This window comes from Aythya ferina (assembly GCF_964211825.1).
Source record: "Aythya ferina genome assembly, chromosome: 1".
Taxonomy (NCBI): domain Eukaryota; kingdom Metazoa; phylum Chordata; class Aves; order Anseriformes; family Anatidae; genus Aythya; species Aythya ferina.
In genome coordinates this window covers 106,947,926-106,968,898 of record NC_140296.1, presented here as the reverse complement: position 1 = coordinate 106,968,898, position 20,973 = coordinate 106,947,926, and the positions used below count along the sequence as shown (strand labels likewise).

At 34.5% G+C, this 20,973-nt stretch overlaps 1 long non-coding RNA gene across 2 annotated transcripts in view; it reads left to right on the top strand.

Annotated features, from left to right (window-relative positions):
- The window catches only part of LOC311430351, a 129,652-nt gene that overhangs the window by 64,854 nt on the left and 43,825 nt on the right, over positions 1 to 20,973 (top strand). For both annotated transcript variants that reach the window (XR_014688720.1, XR_014688721.1), the window contains exons 2-3: positions 1,618 to 1,684; positions 2,515 to 2,734. This is a non-coding gene — a long non-coding RNA (uncharacterized lncRNA). The remainder of the gene's footprint in view (positions 1 to 1,617; positions 1,685 to 2,514; positions 2,735 to 20,973) is intronic.

The following is a 20,973-nucleotide window of genomic DNA, read 5'->3' as shown; positions in this document are numbered from 1 at the left end:
TTTCCTGATTCTCTCTCTCATCCCAGTGAGGGGTGGAGGTGGGGGTGTGAGTGAATGGCTGTGTGATGCTTAGCTGCCTGCTGGGTTAAACCACAATTACTTCTTTATGTACTGAGAATGTTTTGAACATTACCTATCCTTACTATGGTTTCAAATCCACATACCACCCCCTACTTTCTTAAGGCTACAAACATATCTCAGGACGCACAGAAGAATTCCAGAGTGCACGTTTAAGTATTTGCTGTGCATTATGTTTGCATGCTATAATTGAAAACTGTTTATAGAGGGCAGAAAAATTAGAAATGTATGGAACATTTATCTCTTGATGGAGTCTGTAAGAGCTGGAAAGGAAAAGCAAACCACTTATTTTCACATTTGCACTGTGATTTCTAAGCATAATTGTGACACGGTAATAACAATTTAAAAGCAATTTCACTGGTACTGGAAAGGAAAAAAAAAAAAAAAGCCGATGATACTCAGCAAACTGACAGCAGAGGGCACCAGTGTCCTGCATTGGAGGAAAAATGTTTTTTCCCTTATGTAAATTGTACAATAAATCCTTGTTTGCTCTTACCAACTTAATGCAAGAAAACCAAAGCAATATGTCAGTTTTAACAGATTTTTAAGGTTGGCTGTTTTGAGTGTTTCAGATACGTGCTTGTTATGGAAATGCAGTTTCCAACATCAGATGCCAGAAAGAAAAAAGAAAAATGTCTAAACTGTTGTTTATCAAAATACATTGCTCACACATTTGCTAAAGATAATCCAGTTGTAAGGGCTTGTTGCTTGTGAATTTTTAGCCCTTTCTTTCCTAAGAAAAGTATTTATTCAATATGTAAAATATTCCATGCTCTATTTATTAGTAATCTAAAAGTTGTAATGAATCTGTAGGAAAAAAATCTAATAGTGGCTTATGTGACAGTTATTTTCATAAAAACTAACAAAAACACCAGAGAAAATATTTTGTTGCTGAAATCTATGCATGTTACTGGCATCTCCAAAAGCTGAAGCAGACAAGGTTGCAAAAGCTAAGAGCATCCACATAAAATATTAATTGCATTTCCTTGGTATTAACATGCATGTGTAAGTAGATAGTGCTTACCACCAGTATTTCAGCTTGCTGTAGAGATGTGAACCCTTGTGCCCCTAAGACGTTTACCTGTTGTCAGGTACAAAGGGTCAACAGGAAGGGCTATACAAATGGTGAGTGCATGTGAATATTTTTATATATGCCACAGAAAGATTATACCATATGCTTTTATGACACTATATACTATTTATTGGTGTGCATATATTTATACATATTTACTGAACAACACTGTTGCATTGTGTTATGTGTATTTAGACAATGGCTGTAACAGGATGACAGCAGGAAAAAATTCTTTGCAAATAGCATTGATGCAGGGTACCTTTTACACACGTTCAGAGAACACTGAGATAACTGCTTATTGTGAGACCAGTAATAGAAAAAGGAATTAGTAAGCCCACTGGTTATTCCCTTGGCCTAACACTGGTTTTATTATTATTATTATTATTATATATTCATATTTGTTTATTGAAAATAACCATGTGAAGATAATGAGCTGAAGACCATTCTTTGTTTCTTGGCATTCTCAGGCACTTAGTCTCCAAGGATTTCAAAGTTGGCATGCTCTAAATTTGTAATAAAATACCCGTCTAATTGGTAAGCATAGAAAATATTACTTTAATAAATATTTGATGAACAAAGATGTTTTATCTGTTCATTAGACTCCAGAGTAATATATGTTCATTAGAAGAAGATGAATGACAGCATTTAATATTCTTTGTTTACAACAGAAGGTCACATGGAAGAATATATTAATATGTAAGTTGTGACCTTCACACTTTGTCAGTTTTAATGACAATGGGTTTGTTTTCCTTATATGGTCAGATCTGTGTTTGATTTCCAGCTTAATTAAGGCAATTAAATTCGCCCTCTGTGACAGGTAAAAATGCATTGTGATTGGCAAGACTGGTTTGGTTACTTCTAGTTTGTCCCAAAATAAATAAATAGATAAATAATAATTAAAAAGTCCTTTTTAAGAAGGGAAATGTTCACATGTCATGGAATGAAATTGTAAATTACTAATGGATATATGAGCAATTAATATCAGAAACAGGTATCAGAAATAACATCAGATGATTTTTCTTTTTGGATACATATGTACCTTAGCAAGTCACAGAAAGAGAAAGGTGCGGTAGGTCTCTTGCACTGCCTATCTCATAAGTCATGAACATACTCTAAGTTCTCAAAGCTGTTAGATAGTACAACTCTGTTTAAAATTCCATGACTGGTAAGTGTATTACACTTATAGCTTTCAGGCATGGTTTCACAGAAAATACAGTAGGAACAAAGAAACAGTGGGCCAGAGAGAAATAATGTTTAGAGCTTGTCAAAAGCTGCTTTTGTTGGCTTGTTTATTGAATGTAACAATGCTTTCCATTATCACTTTCCATCAATAAAATCATTTTATTTGAAAATCTGTTCTACAGTTAATCTTGGGAACCAGGATCCAGTCATCTTGCAGCCCAGAAGAGGAATCAGGCCTACAAGAAACCATGGAATCCCAGCTTTCATTGATTTCTTACCGATTTTCAAATGAAAAGAAAGTAAAAATATCAGAATTTCCTGGAGGACACACGCTTCAGCAACACAAATTAGCAACAGTGCAGGAGAAAAGCCGTTCCAATAAGACGTTTGACTTTGTGGGAGGTAAGCAAGAATCTTTACCTGTGGTTTAGCTGATGTATATAACGTATTTTATTAATAATATAGATATCTCAACAATGTGTTCTTTTGCTTTTTAGCATATGCTCTTCTTATTCCTTGTTTCCATAAAGCATGGTCTATGAATAATTCTTGTGGCATATATGGGTCAGGCTACTAAAGAATTCAAAGGAACAATACTAGAAAACAAGAAAGTTTTTGTCATACATAATCTGCATACAAACTCTTTTCTTTCCTTTTTTTTTTTTTCCTTCTATGTTTTCCTTTTTCCAGTCACATAGTTATCATCCCTCTTATAGAAAAGCAGAGCTGAAAAAAACCACTTGTATCTTTATCGTGATCATAAACTACTTGATTTTTTTCCTCATTTTAATTTTGTACTATAAATGCAAACATTGAATGCTGACTTCTGAGCAGTAGCCTATCACATAATCACTTTACAACAGTAAGGCATTAGTCACAAAAAAAAAAAAGAAAAAAAAAACTGCAATAAAACCAGCCATCACTGTGCCTTCTGCCCTCCATATTTCTGTAGAAAGGTGTGAAGAGAATGCAAACTGTGCTTTATCTTTGTGGTTTTGATTTACATTTCAGTGAGTCCACTTTCTCCAGTGCAAAAGTACTTTCTTCTCATTCGCATAAGCCTATATGTTGCATAAATAGCATTGACTATGGAGGAGTCAGAGTAAAGGATGCAAGCAAGAATTACACATATTCAAAGGAAGAAATTAATAATTTGGATGTATGTCTCTTGAAGGGAAAGCACTATTTATAATGTTTGGTGAAAAACATGAATTGTTTGTAGATTGGTTCCATTCGTGATGATAACCATGAAAAATTGTACCCAAGATGCCGAGAGAGCAATGTCATTACCATGAGCAAAGCATCCCCACTTCTTGAAGCAGTGCTGATACGCTAACTATTCTCTTTTTCCCTGTTCTGATAGAATTGTGTAGCCACAGCTGAGCAGAGGGGCTGTCCCTCTGCTCCACCACTCTGCTTTCAGCACAGATCTGGTGTCTGTCCCAGAAACACTGGGGCTTGCTAGCAGCTCTCCCCCCAACCCAAGAAACCATGAAAGTGAGGGAAGCCAACTGCTTCCCCTCTCCTTTTGTTCCTCTATTGCGCTACTCTTTTGTGGTGTCAGTTGCAAATATGTTTTCATCCTGTTTAAGAAAAGTCATTCTGTGGAATTAGGAGCCGGGTAAACTTTGCCCTCTGGTGACACAGTTAATACAACAACTTGTTAATAGCTACTATATAGAAGTAGTGCTGGGTTATCTGAGATGAGGACAGCAGCTGACATTGAATCCTGTTTTTCTTTCAGAAGAAGACTCAGTTTTGACTTGGTTTTAATTCATATGATACATTCATTAGCATCTCTGTGAAAACCCATAATTTCTATGGAATTTATGATAAATTAGTGATTAAGTTCTTTGCACAGGAAGAACATTAGTAGAACAAGGCCATATATTTCACATGGGTAGCTGTTCAGAATGCCCTGTGACATGTCCAACAACAACTTTGTCCTACAAGCACTGTTGGAAAGTTCAGAAGTGGCAACAAGATCCAAATAGGTGGGATGCTTGAACTTTTCCTTCAAATACAGGTAGTGTTCACCCTCAATACACTGGCCAGTGTGCCCATGATTACCTGTTCTCTGAATAAAGAGCTGTTCAGCTTCAGTGATATTAATCTGACAGTGTTTTATAATTTGTTCCCACTTTAGATTTATAATAAATCCCCTCCTTCCCCCCCCCCCCCCCCCAAAAAAAAAAAAAAAAAAAGTTTAATTTGGACCTGGTTCCCAACCAAAGTTTTATCAATCCTGTGTACAATTACTACTTTTTGTCACGTGTCGTCTGTTAATTTCTAAATGAGTTACATTTAAAAACACTGGAAATTCCTATGTCAGATTTTAGAACTGCTTTTGACACTCAGAAATTGAAAAGGTTTCTCGCATCATTGAAACACCAACATTTGGCAGAAGTTGTGAGGGGTACACTGCCCTCACAGTGACACACTGTGACACACTGCCAGAGCAGTAAATCTTGAATTATAATTGCTATGACAATGCAGCTGAAGAAAACACAATGATTACTTATGAGGTAAAATAAATGTCTGTACCTGTCATGAAAAAGTCTACCTATGATGAAAGCTACTTTTTGCATAAAAAAAAAAAAGTGCTTGAAATTTGCATCCAATTCTATTCAAGATTAATATGGCTTGATACAATTTCTAGACTTTCCTAAATTGTTTCTCAGGATAGTTATGTATGTACATATGCATTCTATTTTTCCACAGTCACCTGAATTAATTCAACATAACAAAAAATCAGTACTCCTTCTATGAGCCAGATGTCAACATCCATTTTTTAAAAAAGTAGTATTCTTGTCACTCCTTTTCTATGCAGAACTGGTTTGTTTGCCAAAATTAAATGTGTGATATTAGACTATGTGCACTATTATAAATAGATTTACTTGGCCAGTAAATCTTACCAATGCCTTGTCCATGCTGTTCCTTGCAATGCACCTTTCTCATGTTCTGCAACTTTCTGGTTTAGGTAAATGCTGTATTTATATGTTTGATGATATTACTCAGTTCTGGTATGGCAGATTTCCACTAGAACTAAAGGAGAAGAATGACATCAGCCAAATTACTAAATAGTTAGACTTTACCAGGTTCAGTAAGTCTCCTAACATCTGTAAGTAAATGCAGACAAGAAAAGAATACTCAGGAATATGTCATATGCACTAACACCAATTTGCATTTTCCAAAAGCATCTATTTATTGCCATCATTAAAGTAAACAAATAAAGAGTACTGGAAAGGATGTTTTAAATCAGATTGGCAAATCCTATAGTCTGCTGACAGAGAGGAGAAAGGCTATCATATTGACTGTTTTTGTTAGGGTACATAGGCCTTCTGGAAAAAGGCAGGGGGGAAGGAAGGGGACGCTTTCCAAATTTTCTGTTGGAAAAGTTAGTATGTTTGATGAACAATGCAGAATAACTCATTGCCCTTCATGGAAGAGCTTACAAGAAGAATGAAAAAATAACTTTGTCAGAAAAATAGAAAAAATAAACCAGCAAAGTTGACAAATCACCATCTAGTTTTTTTTTTTTTTTTTTTTTTTTTTTTTTAAAAAAAAAACAAAAACAGTGCACAGAATATTGAGAACAATATCCCTTATGTTTTATGAACCTTCAAGTGCAAAACCGTCTATAGATTACACCTATTAGTGAAAAACTGTGTACTAAAATTACTGTTTATTACTGGGGGGAACAAAAGCGGGTTGCAAGAGAAACTCTGACCTAAGCACTTGTTTGTGTGAGAATACAAGTTTTCGCACTAAATTATTGGATGCATTTGTCAGATTGGGCTAGATAATGTCTATGAAAGAGTCTAAAAAAAAGTAATTTTCAAAGATCAAGCCTTTGAAGTCATCTTTTAGAACATTAATCTATATGTGACCTGCAATAGAAAATAATAGCACCATAAAATGTCTATGAGTTTCAGTTCCCTACAACAAAAGAACCTAAATGTCATGGTTTTAGTTTTGACATCACAAATTTTGTACTTTTGACACTGCTGCCCAGGGAAGTGGTGGAGTCACCATCCCTGGAAGTCTTCAAAAGACGTTTAGATGTAGAGCTTAGGGATATGGTTTAGTGGAGGGCTGTTAGCGTTAGGTTGGAGGTTGGACTCGATGACCTTGAGGTCTCTTCCAACCTAGGAAATTCTGTGATTCTGTGATTCTGTTTAATAGAGGTGTCAAAAATGCAAATCAGTTACCATACTGACAACAACCTTTTAATGTTCAGTGAAGAGAGGGTAGAGAAGGAGATGTTAGAGATTTCTTGGATATCTTGAAGGAGGGATGTAGAAATCCCACAAGCAGCAGTTTTGACTGTGTAGCCAAAATCTGAAAAGAATCAAATGTTAAGTATCAAGTTAACAATTTAATAATAATAATAATAACACAACAAAACCCTCTGAAGATGAGTTTGCATTCAGACAAAACAAAACAAAACACAATACATTTTGTTCAAAATTGTATTTGTTATTTAAAAAGACCCCTGAAAATGTTCCTCCCATGTGTTTATCAATTTCTATTCCTGTCTAGATTTTTATCATTGTATTTAGATCTTTTCAATCCGTTTGTGCTCTGTGGGTGTAAGATGGGATTTGTAGTCATGCAGGAAAAGCTGAAAGTGAAAAAATTCATTTCCTGACATCCTTAGGCCACAGAAAATAATGTCAGCGGAGTGTGAGGGATTTAAGAGAGACAAAGGAAATGAAGAAAAGAAAGGCAGAAATCTACAATATACAAGGACTTTGTCCTAAAGACTTTTGGTCAGAAACAAAGCCTATATGTGCAAAATGTCAGTCAACATGTAAGAACATTTAGGAGACAAATTGTAATACTGCATTTTTTTTTTCTTCCCTGTTTGACACCTGTAGGAAGGTAAAGTGTCTTTAAGGATGACACAAGTCAGTTGCTTCAATTCTTAACTGAATAAATATTTCATTCTTTACAATGGAGATTGGTACCAGATTTGGGTTGTTGACAAAGTTTTGAGATAACTGACCTTCTTTCTATTGGGAAGAATACCAAAACAAGACACATCCAGGTTTGTCAACCATTGCACAATTGTCACAGCTCTCCTGTATTTCCATCAAACAGAGAGGACAGGTGAAAGAGTGATTGCTTTCTGTGGAGGAAGCTTTGGCTTAAGTCCATGAGAGGGTGTGTAGGTTGCCTTGTTGAAGAACAGAAGCAGTTTTTCCAAGAGTGTTGTTTGTAAGACCTATGCATTTTTTGTGCTTTCCTGCCCATAAAGGCAAGTAATACAACGACATCAGAACAATCTCTTGTTTTTGTGTATCAGAGTGAGCTATATTCTGTTCTGCTGCTACCTACTTTCCAAATGGGATTGGGACAGGAAAATCCAATAATGGAGAAGTTGTGTAGCAGCTTTAGTAACATACTGCTTACCCTGATTAGAGGTCAGGAAAACAGACTAAACAGACTAAATGTTTATTTAGTCTGCTTTAGAATTGCTAGGATAGAGAGGAATAGAGAGCAAATGACATAAGTGCTATATAAATCTCTGATGCCCCTACATCTTGGCCACTTCATGTGGTTCTGCTTTCCATATTCAGAACTGCTATGATAGAAATGGCAAAAGGAAGTATCAAAGATACTTCTATATCAAAGTAGCATCTGTGGGAGGAATGGCTACTCTGACTAGGATTTTGTTAGATGGAAAAAATAACAGAAAAAAAGGTGATAAAAAAAAAAAAGTCCATAGTAGTCACGTGAAGGCAGGTATATGACATTTTTATTTATAAAATCATGAGAGGGACAGCAAAGATGAATGGGAGGAAATCCTTCACTGTTAATTCCAAGGTGAGAGTTTGGAATCATCAAGGGAAATGGAACAAAAAATGTTCAGAGCTGAGGATTCTAAAGCAAGGAGATACAGTCAGGAGGAGTCTGTCTGCTGGAAATCTTCTGTTTTGATTATGTAGAGACAGGCTATGGAGCTAAATATATCTTTCATTTCACCATATTGCTGTGTTTTTTCTCACCTAGCAGACGATGTCAAGAAGATAGACCAAGATTTTGGTTTGAGTGCTCAGAAACAGCAAAGAGAATATGGAATAAAGTTTATGCAATGATAGCAGAAATGCTGTCATAACAGCACTGTACATGGCTATTCCCAAGGACAGCATAAATAGAACATAAACTTCCAGTCAGGTTATGTACAAGGAGAAAAAAAAAAAAAAAGAAAATGAAACAAAAACAATAAACCCCACAAATCGAGTATTCAGTAGTCAAATCCAGTATATTCAAATTTTTGGTTTTTTTTGAAGTGGTATCAGTCAATAGTGAAAAAAAGGCTTATTACATTCTAATTTCAAACCCTTTTTAATTTAAAAGTAAATGACAATATTTATAAAAACTCTCACTGAGAAAATAAAAATGCTTTAAAAAATTTAAAGGGTATAAAAATTATCCCTGTGTGGAAATTCAGATTTATGTTAAAAGTTAGCTGAGTTCTTTTAAGGTGTGTAAAAATATTCAATAGTTATGTGTAAGGCAATCTATCAAAGTCATTTGTTTTGCTGTAATACAAGTTTTAATATGCAAATGGAAAGCAAAATCACTGCTACAGCTGCATATAAATACTGTTTCTTGCTTCTCCCAAGTTAATTTCAACACTGACAACAGAGAAATAAGGATGTATTTTGTTTAATATATTTGCCACAGTTCATTTCATTATGGATAAAATTTAGCTATAAGTTACAGAGCGACAGTTTGATTTGGTTTCACTTGAGCATTTGGAAGCTTTTTGAACTGAAAAGATATAGTATACACCAGAACAATGCTTTACTTTGTGTTAATATTCCATATTCAGTTCAAAAAGTTGAGAGCTTAAACTCCAATAGTGAAGCTTCTACAGCTTAGTGCAGATTTTAATCTATCAAGCAGCTTTACTGGAGCTTTGTTTACAACTTCTTCTATTTATAATATATACTTTGAGATGTCGTGTCAATGGCAATTGTTGCAGCAGCAGCATTAGTAGAAGAAACTGCTGTATTTCCTTGGAAAGTATGAAAGATCTTGTTATTGGAAAAATGTATTAAGAGAGCCTGAAATTCAGTGTTGAACAGGAACTCTTGCATCTGAGCTAAATCCCAGTGAATAAATTGGAAATGCTCAATTTGGCTCAAATGTACTTGGATTCAGATTTACAAATAGTGAATAATAATATTTTAAAATGCTACTTTTGAATAAGACTTGAGAATAGGGGCTGGAATTATATAAATCCTAAAGAGTAGCCTGTTTCTGAGGGGATTCTGATGCAGATTTAACTCAGTGCAGGCTGTGCTTTCAGAAGCACTTCAGCAGTGATAAGATCTTGTAGCAACACATGAGCACATATAATTGCAGGAAAGTGGCAAAAACCAGAACAAGCAAACTACTTTGGGGTGATTTTTTAGTGAGAATACAAAACAGAAAGACTGTGTAAGGCATGGTTATGAAATGGAAGGAAGATGTAATAATGATAAAATTTTAAAGATACATTTTTTAGATTTTTTTCCATTGCTTCAGTTTTTTTGGGGGAGGAAAAAAAAAAAAAGAGGTAGACAAGAGAAAGACATCATTGAAATGGTTCCAGAGAAAAGACTAGAAATACAGATAGTGGAGTGGGAAGAAATGATGTAACTAGATTTTGCAAACCACCTGCTTGTTTAATCTTTTGAAATCTATATTTTCATGATCAGTACCATGACTTCATGTTTCTCTGTTTATTTCAAGAAGGAGAGACAACAGATTAGGTGAAGAGAAGAACAGAGAATCTCTATCAGTACAATATTCTGTCAGGAAATGAGGTTTGAACGTCAATGCACCACAAAAGTACGAAGCATGTTTTCCTTATTGGAAACAGACTTTGCTTCTCACACCTTAAGGTTATACTAATCTTTTCTATTCATTTTTCTACTTTCTTTCATTTAGTTTGTTTCATGGTCTGTTTTCTGTCTTTCATATATGCATATTTTTCCATTACTTTTCAAAAATATCTTTCTATGGTCACTGGGTCATTCAACATGCATATTCAATATTTATGCACTACATATTAGATACTAAGTAGTGTTAAACAGTTGGATTGCCTTAGATGTCCATGGTATTATTCTTATTTGAGCAAAATGTTTGTCTATGAGACTCTGCCATGGGTCAGTTCCCCATTGTGGTGAATTTGATAGAATGATAACAAAAGTTCAGGAATGCTTTTAACTGTATTTTTCAGTTTTGAAGCGTAAATGAAATGAATTCAAAGAGAGAACACTAACAAGTAGATAAAGCAGTCTCATCTGTGTGATTACATACGTATATGTGATCGTATAAAATTTTGCTTCTGAGGCCAAAATGCCATTCCTAGATTTCCAGATTGCTCTACCTATAAAGCTAGCTGTAATCTATATTGGCAAGCAAAGTACAAGAAGGCAAAGTTCTTTTCCCAGTTTGTTGTTGGCAAGGAACTCTTCATCTTAGACATGCACACATACGTAAACCCTAAACCTATTACCATTGATAACAAAATCCAGCAAATCTTACTTCATTTATTGCAGCTTTGAAACATGCCTTTGAAATACGACACAGATGCTGGCTAGCACGCATTTTAAATGTCTCTCTCAAATCTTTGCATCTCGCCTTTTTATATTATCAACATATATTCCTCAGTACTTCACTTGCCAGCACCTAAAAATAATCCCTAAATGCAATGAAATGAGTTTGATGAATCATTGTGACACTTACTTTGAGCTCTTGAAAAATAAGAGGATGATGATTGTAGAAAGTGTTGAATTTATGATAGATTTGTTTAGAAACATTTTTTTTAAAAACAATGTAAGTCTACTTCCTTAAGTCTATATTGCTTAAACAGCTAAGAAACCATATTTCAGAGTATTATCAGTGAGGGCTGACTTCTGTTGCAGCTACTGCATTTCTGATAGCAAACGAGGTCAAGGGGACAGCAAGTACTCTTGCTTTCTCAGCAGTGTTCTGGATGAAGGTGCCCAGGTGGGTCAGTTGCTCCTAGTAGCTAGCCCAGTCCTTCCTGATAGCAGCTTCCTGAGGTTTCCAGCCACTCCAAAAAGTCTCAAGCCCTCTTCACAGCTCTGCAGAATTATTTAATTCCCTGTCATCATTTTCACCTTTACAGCTTCCAGTCAGAGACCTTCACAGCCCTCCTCTGTCCCACTCCAAGGCTTGACAAACCAAAGTCTACAGAGTAACCAAAACATACTTCCTCTAAGTAATTTGCTCTCACCAACAAATCCGCTACAGACCTCTTTATACCTCAGAACCATCAGCTGCCATGTCACATGCCATACACTTGTAGCTCAGCTCAATGTTGTCTGCTCAAATGTTTGGTGTACTGTACTGGCTGCCAACATCCATGCAACCTTCCCACTTGCCACAGGCAGGGGAGCTCAGTGTCCTTCCTCAGAACCATCCCTGTCTCTAAAACTCAGGTGTAATTTGTGGTGAAAAAGGAGGAAAGATCTGTGCAGGATCAAAAAAAAAAAAAAAAAAAAAAGGAAAAGCAGGACTATGTTAGCCCTGTTTTGAGGCATCTTGTTTCTACTATGTTTATCAATCTCATTTCCTTCTATTTCACTATACAGCCAAGGCCAGTCCTCTGTAGCCTACTTGCAGTGACAACAATGGAACAATGGTCAATGGTAACCTTTTCCCCCTCCCCCCCCCCCCCCCCCCAGCAGAGAGATCCTGTGGAAGAGTTCTAGCATGGCTACAAAATCAAGTCATTCGAGGTAACAGGGGTTGCAGGGTCTGATTTTGAACTGCTAGTCTGGGGCTGTAAATCTTCTCAGCACCTTGATTTACGTAGCCTCTCACACACAGTGGGTAATTCAGAAACCCTGCACACAGAGGATTGTAGTTTCAAACTTCCCTGCTTCTTGGGCTGCAATTTCTGAGCCTCTATGTCCTGACTAGAGGAATGCTTCTCAAATCTATTCTCGCTTGTCTACAAAAAAAATATCTCTCCCTCTATCAATATAAAAATATTAAAAAAAAAAAAAAAAAAAATCAAACTTCCCTCACAATATTATAATAAAATGAAATTTTTGTAGTAATTCAGTCACACAGGAGAAGGGCTGCATGTGAACTGCAGTTTCTCCAGTGTAACCTACCTTACAGCAGCCTTTAGTTGCAAGGGCTAAAAAAATAATAAATAAATGCAATATTGCTTGTGATTAAAAACAAACAAAAAAAACAACAAACACTGGCCATTCCACAGAGCTGACAGCCTGTCTGTTTCATCATCTAGCATTTAACTTGAAAGACCATGTTTGTCCTTCTCAAGAAGTTAATAGCCTTTAAATAATGAAACCAAATGTTTTCTTCTGTATGCATTTTTCTTTCTACTAATGTAGGTAAGGACTGAAAATCTCTAATCTTGGGTTTGTTCAGACACCTCATCTTCGAATATACTTTCTTCCTTACCCTTTTGTGTCTTTGACACAGATGAAAATGGAAAAATATATACAGAAAACATTTTAGAGTTAAAATATAACATTCTCTGGAAATTCCTATTCTGCAATTACAATGTAGCAACAAACAATTGTCATGAAAATATTGAAATATGTATATTTAAAAGAATGTTGACTTTGTCAGAATAGCCAATGCCCCCCCTCTCCCTCCTTCAAATGCTTCCATCACATTTAATATAAATTGTGCCTCGTATTTAAATTATGTGTGTGTATATATAATGTTTATTATTTTATATTATTTTATATTTTTATGTTTAGTATTTTGATAATCCTAAAATATTTTAGCTTAATCATAATTTAAACCTTTTCTTCTGCCTTTTTTCATTTAGGGTCAGGGGGAAAAAAAAGGACTTTCTCACTTCTGTCTGACTCAGTCAGAATTTCATGGTTTTTTTTTGGTAAACTTTTATGTGGAGTAATTTTCTGGTATAACTTTCCTGAAGGTTGGAGTTGTACCTCAGTAAATGTGCTGGCACAGATCCTCTTCCCTAGAAGCTGGGATAACCCATACACCTCAGCATAGTGTAACCACTCCATTATATTACCACAGCAAGAAATAAATCTGGTTTTGATTTGAAATTCAAAATCTGTCACATCATAAAATCCTAGTGAAATTTGTCAGGAAGAGATTATATTTGGAGTTGCTCGGTAGAAGATCCTTTTTTCCTCCTGTCCACTATCCCAAACAAATAGTTGTTTCAGCTGATCTCTTGGCTGGAGTTACAAGACCATATTTCTGCTCTACAGTTTCCTTCTTTATTCTCCAACATTAATGAAATTCAGCATTGACTGACCCTGATTTGTTCACCATGAAATGCTGTAGTTATTTAATTTAATTAAATATAAACAAAAAATTAAATATGAATGACTTTGTTCTGGAACATAACTTGTGTTAACACAGTATACATGTATAATATAACTGTGACTTAAAATCCTGGGAGTTATATTATAATGTCTTACCAAAGATACACTTCGGGGTTTTCCTTAATCACAGAAGTTAATTTAAATATGAATTAGAAATATTTATTTAGGGTACAAAAAAAAAAAAAAAAGCCAACAACAACAAAACAAACAAAAAATAGTTTGAAGATAACCAGATGCTAATTGAATTTGCAGTAGCTAGTGATATCATACTGTTATCATATTGTAACTTTCTTAGAAAATTTTGAATAATTCAGAATGCATTAAAATACATACTATTCATTGTTTTGCTTTGAAGCATTACATGATATATATTTATTTAATATTCCTCATGGTCAAAAAGAAAAGGAGTTTTGATCTAGAGAAAAAAGAATCTATTTTGTCAAGGTAATATGGCTTTGCGAAATCTCCACATTCCTTCCTGGGAACCCGGAGTTTTAGCAAGAGCGTATGGGAAAGCTAAAGTATGCTGTCTTCTTTACAAAGTGAGCAAGAGGTATGTAAGCCAAGCTACCAAATAGTTGGAGCTTTAATTGCTGTACAGATTTAAAAGAAACAAACAAACAAAAAAACCCCACCTATATTAATGCCATTATATTCAGGTGTGCCCCTTTATTATAATATGTGCCACTGGCTTTCAAAAAAATCACATAATTTACATCTCTAGTGTTAGCATATTCTGAACTTTTCTGCATCTTTACTTGTTGATAAACTTTCAACTGGTTGTGTAGTTGCTAAAAGGAATTAAATTGTTCTCATTTACACCCTTTTCACACTGCCATATTTTCAAAGAATTCAAGTTTAGGTGATCTATACTAGATAGAAGGATCACTTAAATTATTAAGAAATGAAATATTATTTCCAAGGAAACAAAGAATTATCCCAGTAAATATTTGAACTAGTTTAAAAAAATCATTGAAGATCTCATCCTTGTGTCATAGTTTTTGTACAGTTTCACCTAGGATTTTTTTTTCTTCCCTTCAAGTTATTTATAATTTGCATGGGCTTTACTTCACTACACAGTCACCCAGCCACTTCTGGGGAAATAAGGAGATGCATAGAAAGGTGATAGGAGAACGTGACAGTAGAGGAGAGGTGTCAGGAGCTGCTTCTGTTGGTTTAAAACCTCATTATAATGTACAGGAAAGTAGCCTTAATAGAGTGCCAATAATAAGGAAAAAGGACTCAGAATCATGCTTTTTATATCAAATCTAGATAGTTTGGTTTAACCCGTTCCTGTTTTAACATTTAAATTAACCAAATGTTTTTGAAATATTTTTATTACATTAAAGTTTTCAAATCAATAACATAGCTGCTGCTCTCTTCAGCTCTTATTTTTGGTATAAGGAATTTAAATAGTCTTTAATCTGAAAACTAACATATATTTATAAATGCTTTCCAGTAATTTTCTTTCCCCTTATGTGTGAAATATGAAGGACTTATGGATTGTTTTTGGAGAGACTAGATGATTCAGGTCCTCAGTAATTTTTACAATTATTTATTGATTGAAAAGTCTTATTAAATACTTATTGAAGTATTTGCTTATAAAATAGAATTCCATTTTATTCAGTTTTGTGTCAGTAATGCTTCAGTCCTATTTTTCTTTTCTTTGTTTCAATTCAGATCTGAACTGTAATAGCTGAAATATAATCAGGTAAACATCTATATTATCTCTACAGTTATATATATCCATACAAATTAACAAACAGAAGTCAATCCTCTAGTTGTGTCGGGAATTAATGGACATAGATTTTTAGACAAATACATCTCTACTGGCAAGTGGGATCTCAAGAGCAAAGGTAGTCTTTAAATGGAATTGTGGTATTGAGTACTAGTGAAGTTTCTACTTCTCATGGATATGTGTAGCATAAAGAACTTATACTATTAGTTTTTAATTGGGAGAACTAATAATGTCTTGAATTGTGCAGTGTTGCTGTTTAAAATACATTAAAAAATAAATAAAATCAGATTACTCAGAAGCTAATTTCCCTTCACCGAGGAAAGCTCAAACAAGCAAAAGAAAAGTGATGCATCTGTATGTCTATATACTCATACATACGTGCATACGTCTATGTACATAAGTTCCAAGTGTGATGCTTTTTTTCCAAAAAATAGACATTGAAGCTAAGTTCTGTGGTCAACTATTTTATAAAAAGCTTTCAATTGGATTTACAGTGAAGATTTTGATTCCCACTGCTCTTTTAGTACATAATTGAACATGTAATTGCCTACAGTTGAGAATTCACCAGCATTATTTATTCCATCATATAATCTAAATATTTAATTTCAACTGTAATAAATTAAAACTGTATTAGATTGTGGATTTCAACCATGTGTTACTCTTGCAACAAGAGAATCATTTCTTCATTAATTTTTTAATATAACAGATGAAACTATTTTGTCACCACAGTTTCTTAGTAATAAGATTTCATCTTAAATTGTGATTTGCCATTCCAGGTTTTATTTATTGGCATATTCTTGACTGTTTAAATTGTCTAAAACTGACAAGAAAAGTTGTAAAGTGGATTAAAATCTGTCTTAATTTTCATGATTTTTAAAAATGCAATTTTTCCCTCATTTTTATAGTATAATAATTTTTTAGAAGTACAATGAAGCAGAACTTCCATTTCAATGTCTTTAATTCATGATAGTGTTGAAATTTGAATGCATAATTGTGTTACAAAAAAAAAAAAAAAAAAAAAAAAAAGAGAAGTAAACCATGATTGTAGCTTCCTGTAGTGTATACTAGAAGAACAAACACTGGAATATAGAATTTGTAAACAGGGTACACATAAATAGAAATACAGAAGTGTGTACTATGAGACAGAAGCCAGAAAATCTGACTTTTTTTTTTCTTTTTTCTTTTTTTAACATTGACTAGACATAGAAAGAATTTCAGTCTAACTCATACAATCTTCACCTGAGTTTCCCTCCTTTAATGTTCAACCATTGCTGGTGCTGTCTAGGTATACACTGTATTTATCCGTTGTAAGTGCTGCTTTGAGAAGTTAAAGGAGATCTTCCAATTTCTGAGCTGAAGCTTGGTGGAAAAAAAAAAAAAAAAGACATGGCAACAGCCCATTCCACTGTGAAAACACATGAAGACATCATTCAGTAGCTTCTAAACTTATATGATTCATGGAATGGGGTAGAAAAGGATAGAAGGAAACACAGAAGAAGGGTGAACTTCTTCAGTTTAGCAGTTGGAAGTCACAGTGCTGTAAAGATTCCTACATCATGCTAGAGCTTTGATGTAGCATCACACTACAATATCAAGTTATCATTGGGACTTAAATGACTCAAGGGTAGCCTTGAAGAGGAAAGAAAGAAAATCATTCTTGGTATCCCTGAATAATAATTTGGAAAGGGTTGTGGAAAGTCATTGAAGAAAAATTTGGTATTTAAAGCTGCTGATGCTTTAACAACCCCCTCCCCCATTCCCAGGCAGACAGTGACTCAGGAGCAAATAAGACACTGGTTTCCATTGAGAGATACTATTAAAGAAAGTAGGTGCAGCTGACCATTAACGCCAAAATAACATGTTACTGACGGAACTATACACGTAGCGTTAAAGAAAATCATTTCTACTACTACTATTTTAAAATGTGACTCCTGCAGAAAATCTCGCAAACAATCAAGAACAGAACAAATCTGTCCTTTCATCGGTATACTTTGTTCATAGTTGGTATATAAAATGTTCCTGTATGGAAAAATCTTAAAGGTCTTCTGTGTGTTTTGTTGTTTTGTATTTGTTTTTGTACCCGTTACGGTTTGTCCATCACTCTGTTACAGCTGTTCTCTAATATCCATTCCTTGCATTTTGTTCAAAACTTTAAAAAGGGCACAATGCAGTTGGAAACAAACAAACAAACAACAGCAACAACAACAAAAACAGCAGAAAATACATGTATGCCATAATCCTAGGTTAAAGTTAATTAAACATTTTTACATGAGGTTAGAGTGACCTTCAGCATCTACAACATCCATTATAAGCATTTGAGGTTGAGTGGAAGTCCATAGAATAGTATGATTTTTGCTACTGGTCATTTTTTCCTTTCTTAGACTGTCACTGTTCTTTTTTTTTTTTTTTTTTTTTTTTTTGACAATAAGATCAACAGCAGCTTAAATGGTTTTGGCATTTGGGAAATCATCTATTTTTTTCCTTGATAATTTTTCCTGCTGCAAATGAAATTTGGCCTTTCTTTGCTTATGTCAATACTTAATTCAAACTTTATGATCATCTGTGTTTTTTAGGTTGCTAGAATTGAAAGCAAAATATAATGAAACTTTTTTTTTTTTTTTTTTTTTTTTTGCAAAGCAATTTTAAAGTGCTGAGTGAATAGGCCTGGTGAATGAAGAGAAGCAAAGAGGTGAAAGTACTCCAAACTGCTCTTCTACATCCAAACAATATTCTTCAGTTCAGTTACACAACAATATGAACTATGTATACATATTATTTATTTGTATATCCTCAATAGAATACTATAAAAAACTTATTTAAAAAAAAAAAAAAAGAGAGAGAGAAACCTTGTGGCATGGATGTTTTTCCATTATGAACTTCTCTACTCTTCTCTTTCTGATTATCAATTTAGCTTGAGCAGTTTATGATTATTTCTGGCATTTGCTATGAAAATTCTTGCATAGATTATCATTGTGGTTGCAAGATGCCTGCAGTTCAGTTCTGTAGTTCATAGCATGGAGTTCCCAATCATAATTTTGTTGGTTAGACTTTTCTAATTAAGATGAACTGTCTTTTTTCATTGGTAACTAGTATAGGAGTTATTAAAGCTAGCAGAAGCAACACCAGTCTTCTGGGGAATTCTGGTGTTATTTTATATTCGCACCAACTTGGGGTGAAAGTAGTGGAGAAGGGCTGGTAGACTAGATTCCCTGGTCCTATTTGCTGATAATACAGCAATGCAGATGAGATAAAATCTCCAAACCTATACTTTGGATTATGCAAATGATTCAAGTTAGCTGTACAAAACGTGAAATCAGGAAGAAATGTTTAATTTCACTAGTGCAATCTTGGAATTTAAGAGAAAAACTTAAAATATGCCATGTTTTTCATGTTTTTGTCATTGTTCTTATTCTGAAAATATTTCATTTTAAGCGGGGGGGGGGGGGGGGGGGAAGGAAAGAAAAATGTAAAAATAAAAACTTCGGTCAATAATAGGGTTATAAGGAATTATATGAGTTTACCTAACCCAGAAGCCTGTCTCATACTGTAGCCAGAAGTAGATACCTAAAACAGAGCGAATATCTATGATCTTTCCCCTAACATTGATTTGCAGCTTAGGAAATTTCTTCATAAGGCATAATTTTTATGTAGTTAATAGCCCTCTTTCTTGAATTTGTCCTGCTGCTTCTTGAACCTATGTAAGTTTTGGCATTGTCTGTTACCTAGAGAAAGGAGTTCCTCTCCTTAGCTGTAGGTTGTATGAAACAAGAGGATTTTCTGTATTTTTTGTATTTGGATTTGAATTCTTTGTCCATTATTCTGAAAGTTTTGTTATGAACAGATTGCTACTTAGAAAAAGGGTTCAGAAATTGATGCCAAGCAGAGCTTCACTCTGCAGGAAGTGTTCAGATACTATTTTATTCTACTGAGAAAGCCATGTGAAAATACAGATTTTATACCAAATGTGAATAGACTCTAACTATTTTGGATCAACTCGGGAATGCCATGTCAGCCATTTTGCCTTCTATATGGGCACATCTTGAACTCTACTGCTTCCAAACATAGCCTGTGAAAATTGTCTGGTATTTGCTGAATATAATAATCTTTCCTTGGAATTCCTTTGCATAAACTGATTTGCTTAAGTCTTCATGTAAGACCATTAAATAAGGAAACATCTACAGAATGACTATCTTATTGATATGGAAATGTGTGAAAATTCTCAATCATTTTTTTTTTCTCGTATTCTCTAATCAGTTTCTTTTTTTAAAAGGATTTCTAGCATTTTTAGTATAAAAATGTTAGGTTCTAAAAGGAATAGAGTCATAACTCTTTCATTATAAAAAACATAATTTGTCACAGAAGCCAGCAGTGCTGTTCTTCTTTGCATCAGCTGAGAAGCTGCCCCCTGGTATACACATGAACTCTTGTTTATCCTGAATGATGAGAGCAGGCCTCTGAATATTGCAGGCAAGAAGGTCCATGCTGTGCAGTTAAGCTACACAAATCTCAGTTTTCATTGCCAGATCCACATCCCATGTAATGTTTCCAGTAGGCTTGAGCATTCTGACACAATTTATATAAAAATCCTGTATGAAAGAAAAATTTAATTTCCTGCTGTGTTGAAGTAGTTTGCAAGGCCTTAAATTGGATTTTATTTCTATGGAACTTCTTATGCTTGTCATTCATGTAGATTTAATTTAGCATGTTTCTGTAGCCTATTTCTGTAGCCTGTATGCATGGCACAATCCCCTCCTCCCCCCCCCCCCCCCCCTTTTTTTTTTTTTTTTTTGATAATAACAGCATTTTAGTGGCCTTTACAGCTTAAGCTTTAAATCAGCTTAATTAAATATAAAGGTGGAAAAACAGTTCAATTTTCTTGTTGCATGGTAGCTGTATCTTCTTGCCTGGTAGATTGTTACCTTGTTTTCCCTAAAACAAAAAATGTCTCCACTGTCTGCAGTACATACATCACTGAAAACATAAGCAGAACATATGCCCTTTGTGCCCCCATAAGGGAGATGCTCCAAGGATTGTTTCTTCATGTTTTGTACTGAGCTCTACGAAAATACTGCTAATTATTGCTGACCTAGTCTGTGACACTGTGATTTCAATTGTGCACTTTCAAGCAAAAAGCTGAGCAACAAGCCAGTTCCTTGCTATATCATTATACCCTATCTTACCCTCCTACTTTGGACACTGGGGGAGAGGATTAAATCCATAATGCATTTGGAAAGCATTGTGTGTGACCTATGAACTTTGTAGTTAATCTCTACTGTCTGGAGGAGGAATGAAAAACCTCTCATAATCTGTATTTCTTCAGCTGATATCATTTGTACAAACACATTATATACAGTATTTTCTGCTCATTGATACCAGAGAAAAAGGTCTATGAGAAGAAAAAGATGAAAAAAGCTTTATTGGTCATATAATTGCACATTGCACTGCCCACTGCAGTGGGAATCATCATTAGTAAGTGCTGCTCATCATTAATTAATTAATTATTTTTTTTCCACAAGTCTATATAATGTATTTTT